This window comes from Budorcas taxicolor, chromosome 3 (assembly GCF_023091745.1).
Source record: "Budorcas taxicolor isolate Tak-1 chromosome 3, Takin1.1, whole genome shotgun sequence".
Lineage (NCBI taxonomy): Eukaryota > Metazoa > Chordata > Mammalia > Artiodactyla > Bovidae > Budorcas > Budorcas taxicolor.
The window spans coordinates 23,161,201-23,169,694 of record NC_068912.1 but is presented as its reverse complement, the minus strand read 5'-3'; positions in this window follow the sequence as shown (position 1 = coordinate 23,169,694).

Genomic DNA, 8,494 nt, shown 5'->3' with positions numbered 1-8,494 from the left:
CACTAAATGCTCAGCATCTGAAGCAGAATCAAGATGCTGTAGTAGCTGGTATGGAGATCCCCACCCACACAAAGACATCAAAAATACATTCACATGTAGGACACTTCTTAATGGAGACTAACTGGCAACTAGCATAACTCCTGAAAACCAAAGCTGCAAAAAGGATCTACACATAACTCGATAGGATGGGAAAGAAAAGAATCAGTCCAGGCCCTGGGCCCCATGAGGGATCCGCAAAGAGAACGTCCACAAGGGTAGACCCCGGCCTTGGAGTAGGCAGGTCAAGTCACAATTTGGGCGTCGCAGTCCTGGGGTCCTGCAAGGAGTGGCCAGGCCCCCTTGCCCCCTGGGAAATCTGAGACAGAAGGTTTGGAGAAGTCTAGACTCTACTCATCAGGAGCACATGCTGGGTTGCTGACAATCAGGGTGGAGAGTTGTGCACTGTGAGCAGCTTCCTTGTTGTATTTCCCAATCCAAAGGGGCCAATGCCTTGGTTCCACTCACTCCACACCACACTTTGGCACAAGATCTTGACAGAGACTTGATCTAGCTTTGCAGAGACAGACCAGAACGGCTGGGGTGTAATCCTGGAATATCCTCAGAGGCCATAGTCAGTGAGGGCTCATACCAACAGGTGTAGATGCAGCAAACATTAGTGTCTGCAGAGGGCAGCACAACAGGAGCATGCAAGGGCCAATGGTTGAATCTCTAGCAGACAGGCCCTGGGAGAGGACGTGGCCTAACTAGGCAGAGACAGCCTGGAGGCCCTGGGGTGTGGTCCAGCTGGGGCTTCGATGGCCATCACAAACACACCACACTGAGAAGTAGGTAGTGATTTGTCTTCCAGCTTAGCACTAGATCTGGGCAGAAGTCTGGGTGAAGTCTGCCATAGAGACAACCCAGATCTCAGGCAGCAGTGCAGCCACCTCAATTCTTGCAGATACCTCAACCCTTGCAGCCACTACCCGCCCCCCCACCCCCAACCTCCAGCCCCAGCCCACTCCACACTACAGCCTTATACTAGATCTGAGACAAACAATAGGGACATAACCTTGGCCTGACCCTGAGTGGAGCTGTAGGTGTATAACCTGTGTGAATACATGGCGCTCACTTGCTTCACCACTCACTTCATTTGGGGCAGGGCATACACTCAAGGGCAACAGCCTGATTAAACCCAACCCTCAAGGCTTCTACTCCAACAACTGGGGAACACAGCCTGCTTCTGAGACAGCCATGATACAGAGCAGAGAGGAAGCCCCACCTCACACCCAGCACAGGATTTCGATACTACACCATCAATCACACCCCACTATCAAGGGGATCATGACAGCACAAACTGAGGAAAGACTTGACTGGCATCCATCTGAAACCAGCCCTCACACCAAAAATATGAGACTCATGGAGGCTACACAGGGACACTCCCACGTAAAATCAGCCATTCAAGACCACAATAGATAACTGTTTCTCCTAAAATCATACAGACAAAGTTCAGTCAAATGAAAAGGAAGATCTACTCCCAATTCAAAGAACAAAAGAAATTCTCTGAAAGAACAAATAATGAAACAGATCTCACCAGTCTACTAGACCAGGAGTGCACAGAGGAGGTAATAACTCAAGATAATAAAAGTTACTTATGACAGAATCACACCCAGTATACAACTCAATGGTGAAACACTGAAAGCCTTCTCACTAAAATCTGGAACAAGACAAGGATGCCCATTCTCACCATTTCTATTCAACATAGTATTGGAAGTCTTAGCCATAGCAATCACACGTGAAAAAAATAAAAGGTATTCAAATGGAGGGGAAGATTTAACATTGTGATTATATGCAGATATGATACTGTATATAGAAAACCCTATGGATTCCACACAGAAACTACTGGTACTGATACACAAATTAAGTTAGCAGGATACAAGATTAACATACAGAAAAAGGTGGCATTTCTTTACTCCAACAATGAAATATCAGAAAGGGAATGTAAATAAACTATATCTTTAAAAATTGTAATCCCCAAATTAAAGGGCTTAGGAATAAACCTCACCATGGAAGTCAAAGACTTCTATGCTGAGAACTATACAACATTAATAAAGGACACTGAAGAGGATTCAAAGAAATAGAAGGATATCCCAGCTCTGAATTGGAGGAATTAAGATTGTTAAAATGGCTATACTACTCAAAACAATCTATGGATTTAAAGCAATCCCTTTAAAATCATCCATGACATGTTTCACAGAACTAGAAATAATAATCCTAAAATTCATACGAAACCATAAAAGATTTAGAATTGCAAAAGCAATCGTGAGGAAAAATAACAAAGCTGGAAACATAACCTACCAAGACTTCAGACGACACTACAAAATGATACTAATCAAAATTATGTGGTATTAGGACAAAAATAGACATGTGGATTAATGGAACAAAATAGAGAGCCCAGAAATAAACCCACACATCTATGGTCAATTTACCTCTGACAAAGGAGGCAGGAACATACATACAATGGGAAAAAGTCTCTTCAGCAAGTGGTGTTGGGAAAGTTGGAGAGCCGCATGTAAACCAATGAAGTTAGAACACATCCTCTCACCATACACAAAAATAAACTCCAAATGGCTTAACTACTTAAACATAAGACATGACACCGTAAAACTAGAAGAGGCAGAACATTCTCTGACATGACCGTGCCAACATTTTCTTAGGTCAGTCTCCCAACAGAAATAAAAACAAAAATCAACAAATGGAACCTAATCAAACATACAGACTTTTGTATAGCAAAGTAAACCACATAGAAAATGAAAAGACAACCTCTAGAATGGGAGAAAATATTTTCAAATAATGCAGTCAATAAGGGCTTAATTTTCAAAATACACAAACACCTCATACAACTCAACAAGAAACAAACAAAATCAACCCGACCCAAAAATGGGCAGAAGACTTAAATAGACATTTCTCCAAAGAAATACAGATGGCCAACATGCATGTGAAAAAATGTTCAACATGGCTAATTATTAGAGAAATGCAAATCAAAATGAAAATAAGGTACCACCTCACACCACTCAAAATGGCCATCACTAAAATGTCTACCAGTGAAAAAGGTTGTAGAGAGTGTGGAGAAAAGGGAACTCTTCTGCACTCTTGGCAGAAATAAAAGTTGGTGCAGCCACTGTGGAAAATAGCATGGAAGTTCCTCAGAAAACTAAACATAGAATTACCATATGATCCAGCAATCCACTCCTGGGTATATACTAGACAAAACTATAATTCAAAAAAGATAAATGTGCCCCTATGTTCATAGAAGCACTAGTCACAATAGCCAAGACATGGAAAAAACCTAAATGTCCATTGACGGATGAATGGATAAAGAAGATGCCACACACACACACACACACACACACACACACACACACACAGGAACACTACTCAGCCATAAAAAAGAACAGAATCAAGCCATTTGCAGCAACATACGTGACTAGAGATGATCATACTAAGTGGAGTAAGTCAGAAAGAGAAAGACAAATACCATACGATATCACTTATATGTGGAATCTAAAATATAACACAAATGAACCTCTCCATGGAACAGATTCATGGACATAGAGAACAGACCAGTGTTGCCAAGGGGGAGACGGCCGAGGGAGGTTGGAATGGAAGGCTGGGGTTAGGAGATGTAAGCTTTTATATGCAGAATGGATAAACAACAAAGTCCTACTATATAGTCCAGAGAGCTATACTCAGTATCCTATGATAAACCATAATGGAAAAAGAATATATATATCTGTATGTATAACTAAGTGACTTTGTTATACAGTAGTAATTTACACAACATTGTAAATCAACTACACTTCAATAAAAGAGGAGGTAATAAAATGTTCACTGAATTAAGAAAAAGTATCAACAGAAATGTAGGTCACTGTAACAAGGACCTAGAAACCATAACTATGAACCAATAAAAAGTCAATAATTCAACTGCCAGAAATATAATCTAGAAGCAATAAATAGCAGACTAAATGACACAGAAGAATGAATAAGTGATCCTGAAGATAGCATAATGGAAATCAAATCCAAAGAGGAGTCAGCAAGACAAAAAAAAAAAAAAAAAAAGCAGAACGTACAAGACTCATGAGACAACAGAAATCATGCCAGCCTTCATGTAATAGGCATTCCAGAAGGAGAAGAAAGATGGACGCGAGTCTGAGTAACTCCGGGAGTTGGTGCTGGACAGGGTGGCCTGGCGTGCTGCGATTCATGGGGTCGCAAAGAGTCAGACACAACTGAGCGACTGAACTGAACTGAACTGAACCTTTATCAATAGAAAGAAAGATGGCCATAAAATGTTAATCAGTCTTCAGACCAGAAGATACTGTAAACAAATGTAAGACCCTCGTAAGAACAAAGGTATGCAATGAATACTCTTTCTTTAGATAAGTGTCAGAACAGCTGACCCTGCGTGACTCTGCTTCTTACATTTATCTCTATGTACAACTTAAAGTATAAAAGCTTCCCTGAAAAATGAAGAGACGGACCAGGACCAGTTCCAAGAAAGCCTGGTTCCCCCATGTCAATTCTTTCTTTCTTTCTCTCTTACTCTCTTTTTCAGGCTGATCCCTTGGAGCACAGGGGCCCTCCGTGTTCACTTATCTGCCTGTGCTTCTAAGACCTGAATGGGAAGGCACTCTGCGTCTTCACCCCCTCGGGAGACCAGGAGGGTTACTGCGGCCTATGTGAACGGTGCAAGTCCCTTGTCTTGGGGCTTTATTGGCTTTCTGTGTAAACCAAGGAATATCAGCCTCTTTTCTCTCCTCTAGTCTCTTAACTGCAAATTCCTTCCTTATCTCTCTCTATATCTATATATCTCTCTCGCCTCACTGTCCATGCTTCGGATACCCTGGATCCAATTGGGGCTGGACCCCGGTATGCAATCTAAAAAATACTACAATGAATTTATTCACAAAATAGAAACAGACTTCCATAGAAACAAATTTATGCTTCCCAAAGAAGAAATAAGGAGAGAGGTATAAATTAGGAGCTTGGGATTAACAGGTACACACTATTACATATATAATAGATAAACAACAAAGATATACTGCATAGCACAGAGAACTATATTCAATATTTTGTAATAATCTATAATGGAAAAGAATCTGAAAATATATATATGTATATATATTACTGAATAACTTTGCTGTATACCTGAAATACAATATTGTTTTTAAAAAGCTGCTAAAATTAAAAATTTATATAAAGAGGTCAGGCGACAAAGAGGTCCAATCCAAACATGGCAGCACAAAGGCAGCTCCTAAAGGAAGAGTCAGCCCTAGGGAATGATTCAGATAACTGCTTTCTTGGTCATCTGGGCCTGGAAACATCTGTGGGTGGGAGGACAAGAAGAGATAACGGCTGTGAGGAGGAAATGAAGGACCTGGAAGTGTGTGAGAAGAGAAACAATCAACAGTGAGTGACTCTAAGGAAAACAAAGGTGTTTTGAATTGTGGTGGAGACAAGAAAGCTGTGATTCTTATCTTCTGGTTTAAATGCAGTCCCTGGACACGCCCTGTAAGCCAGGAAGCTTTATCAGACACCCACATCACATTAGAGTGCTAGCCACAGAGAATAGGGCTCAATAAGTCAGAGTAAAGGCTAGTTAGCTCCTCTCTGAAGGTCTCTGATGAAGGAGACCATCTTTCCCAACAGCCCCTTGCAATTTCAGGTTTCCCTGCTCTGATCGTGCAAACACTGTTTCTCAAATCTGAGAATTTCTCCTTGTTCAGTGTTGTGTATACAGGGGAAAACATCAAGGCGGCAATATTTCCCAGTAAGTTTCATTTATGCAGGACTTTATTGAGGTTATTCATCAACCTGTTTCTATTTGAACTGTCCTTGGTGCTTTTCCTCAAAGAAAAATGTAAAATTTTACATATTCTTCTTTCAGACTTTACCAATCTTTCATACGCTTTGAAGTGTGAAGACAATTTGAGAATAATACTGAGCTTAATTCCCTTATCTGGTGGCTCAGATGGTAAAGAATCTTCCTGCAATGCAGGAGACCCAGGTTTGATCCCTGGCTTGGGAAGATCCCCTGGAGAAGGGAAAGGCAACCCACTCCAGTATTCTTGCCTGAAGAATTCCATGGACAGAGGAGCCTGGCGGGTTACACACAGTCCATGGGGTCTCAAAGAGTTGGATATGACTGAGTGAGTAACACTCTCATTTTTCTTCAGCTTAAGTTTATGCTAGTCAATTTAGCAAAGGTCTATTTTTCCCAACTTTGTTATTCCTGATATATCCCAGTATAATAGACGCTTGCTCCTTGGAAGAAAACTTATGACCAACCTAGATAGCATATTCGAAAGCCAAGACATTACTTTGCCGACTAAGATCCGTCTAGCCAAGGCTATGATTTTTCCTGTGGTCATGTATGGATGTGAGAGCTGGACTGTGAAGAAGGCTGAGCGCTGAAGAATTGATGCTTTTGAACTGCGGTATTGGAGAAGACTCTTGAGAGTCCCTCGGACTGCAAGGAGATCCAACCAGTCCATTCTGAAGGAGATCAACCCTGGGATTTCTCTGGAAGGAATGATGCTAAAGCTGAAACTCCAGTACTTTGGCCACCTCTTGAGAAGAGTTGACTCATTGGAAAAGACTTTGATGCTGGGAGGGATTGGGGGCAGGAGGAGAAGGGGATGACCGAGGATGAGATGGCTGGATGGCATCACGGACTCGATGGACGCGAGTCTGAGTGAATTCCGGGAGATGGTGATGGACAGGGAGGCCTGGTGTGCTGCGATTCATGGGGTCGCAAAGAGTCGGACATGACTGAGCGACTGAACTGAATGTTGACAAAATTACCCCCATGGCAACATTCTGGGTTTTATGTAAACTGAAGTCATTTTGGGCATGCTTATTTCCCTATTTCATCCACTGTTGACTGTAGTTTTTAAGTTTCTATGAGAATTAGACTCTGTATGTGTAACTAATGAATTTTATTACAATTCCACAGAATCTCTTTCCTACTTGTCAGAGTGTCCGACTCTTTTCGACCCCATGGATAGTAGCCCACCAGGCTGCCTCCTCCATCCATGGAATTTTCTAGGCAAGAGTACTGGAGTGGGTTGCCATTTTCTTCTCCAGGGGATCTTCCTGACTCAGGGATCGAACCAGGGTCTCCTGCATTGCGGGTAGACACTTTACCATCTGAGCCACCAGGGAATCCATTAATATTTCATATATAGCTCCTTAAACACAAGTAGTAAACCTGACGTTACTTTTATCTAACTTGGGAAAATCAGTATATTCAATGGAGAGGATGCAAGGGCAGTCTCTATGCAACAGTTGCTGGATCTACCTGGGTTGGCAGATACCAGGAACCTGTGGCTTTGTTTCTCAGATGTACATGGGGAAATATAAGCCAGGATCAGAGGTGAAAAGGATATATACCACGCAGGCACAAGAATGTTTAGAGGCACAGCAGCTTGAGTCAGAAAGAGAGATGTGGGCAAAAAAAAAAAAAAAAAAAAAGAGTCATCTTCTAACCTACATTACCCCATGGTTTGTGAGTCCAAAATATGGGAAGTTCTCCTGATATATGTGTGTCACTATAACTCTGCTGGGATTGGCTAGGCTGGTGGTTTCACAAGGGTGACAATGGCCACAATATCCAAGTGTTCCACTAAGTACTTATGACTAGTGAAGTGAAGGAAGGAGTGAGCAGATTGCTTCTCAATGCTGGGGCCCCACCTCTCATTACAGTTCAGTTCAGTTCAGTTCAGTAGCTCAGTCATGTCCGACTGTTTGGGACCCCATGGAATACAGCACGCCAGGCCTCTCGTCCATCACCAGCTCCCAGAATTTACTCAAACTCAAGTCCATCGAGTTGGTGATGCCATCCAACTATCTCATCCTCTGTCGTCCACTTCTCCTCCCACCTTCAATCTTTCCCAGCAGTAAAGTAGTTTCAAATGAGTCCGCTCTTCGCATAGGGTGGCCAAATTGTTGGAGTTTCAGCTTCAACATCAGTCCGTCCAATGAATATTCAGGACTGATTTCCTGTAGGATGGACTGGTTGGATCTCCTTGCAGTCCAAGGGACTCTTAAGAATCTTCTCCAACACCACGGTTCGAAAGTATCAACTCTTCAGCGCTCAGCTTTCTTTATGGTCCAACTCTCACATGACTACTGGAAAAACTATAGCCTTGACTAGACAGACCTTTGTTGACCCGGTAATGTCTCTGTTTTTTAATATACTGTCTAGGTTGGTCATAAATTTTCCTTTCAAAGAGTAAGTGTATTTTAATTTCATGGCTGCGGTGACCATCTGCAGTGATTTGGGAGCCCAAAAAACAGAAAGTCACTGTTTCCCCATCTATTTGCCATGAAGTGATGGGACCGGATGCCATGATCTTAGTTTTCTGAACGTTGACTTTTAAGCCAACTTTTCTACTCTCCTCTTTCACTTTCATCAACAGGCTCCTTAGTTCTTCCTTAACTTTCTGCCATAAGG